Consider the following 908-nt stretch of genomic DNA (forward strand, 5'->3'; position numbering starts at 1 on the left):
ATGGACTATGAGAAAAAAATTATAGTAGAAATTGATATTTGCCCCTTGAGTGGAGTCCCTTATCAGTAATGGGGTATCTTATTTACAATAAATCCGTAAACCGTAACATATGCATTTAATCTTTAATTTTAGAACTATATTTTATCAAATACAGACTTTGATAAAATCAATTGTTTTACATATAATTTACCTAAAAAGGTTATCAAAAGTTATTATAACTTTTGGGAATAAATGAAACAAAATTTAACTTTTGATAAGTTAATTTTTATTTGCAAATATAAAAAATAAATTGTTAGATCGAATTCAACCATGCGACTATTATAATAACAAACATTTAGAAAATGGAAATAAAGTTTTATATTTAATTTTCTTAAATTCAACAACATTACTACTCATTAAACTTTTGATAAGTTAATTATTATTTGCAAACATCAAAAAAGTTGTAAGATCGAATTCAACCACGAGAATATTTAATTTCTCCTTAGAAAATGATAATAAAGTTTTGTATATAATTTAAGTTAAAAAAATTCAACAGCATACAAACAACCTCATGTGAATCAGGTTTTCCCAAAATAAAACAAAAGAAATCGCCGTTGCCGGGGATCGAACCCGGGTCACCCGCGTGACAGGCGGGAATACTTACCACTATACTACAACGACATTTTTGTATGAAATAACTTACTAAAGAATTTAACTGAACAGAATTAAGATGTGCAGCATTTCGTTTGGTATCCTTTAGTAAGATACGATTATTCAGTTTCGTTGTATTTGATTCGACATTTTTTTTCATGTTTATATCGTATTTTTAGCATTCGTGTTGGTATCTATTAGTATGCATATATAATTCAAGTGTTTAGAGAATGGGAATCGATAGATGTATCAGATCTGAGTTAAGTTCAAAACTGTAA

At 27.4% G+C, this 908-nt stretch overlaps 1 non-coding gene across 1 annotated transcript; it reads right to left on the bottom strand.

Moving 5' to 3' along the window:
• Positions 1-588: 588 nt before the first annotated feature.
• TRNAD-GUC (transfer RNA aspartic acid (anticodon GUC)) lies at positions 589-660 on the bottom strand. The gene has a single exon. It is a non-coding gene; the product is annotated as a tRNA-Asp (tRNA).
• Between the last annotated feature and the right edge of the window lie 248 nt (positions 661-908).

This window comes from Lactuca serriola, chromosome 4, assembly GCF_051521515.1.
Source record: "Lactuca serriola cultivar US96UC23 chromosome 4, Lser_US96UC23_V15, whole genome shotgun sequence".
NCBI lineage: Eukaryota > Viridiplantae > Streptophyta > Magnoliopsida > Asterales > Asteraceae > Lactuca > Lactuca serriola.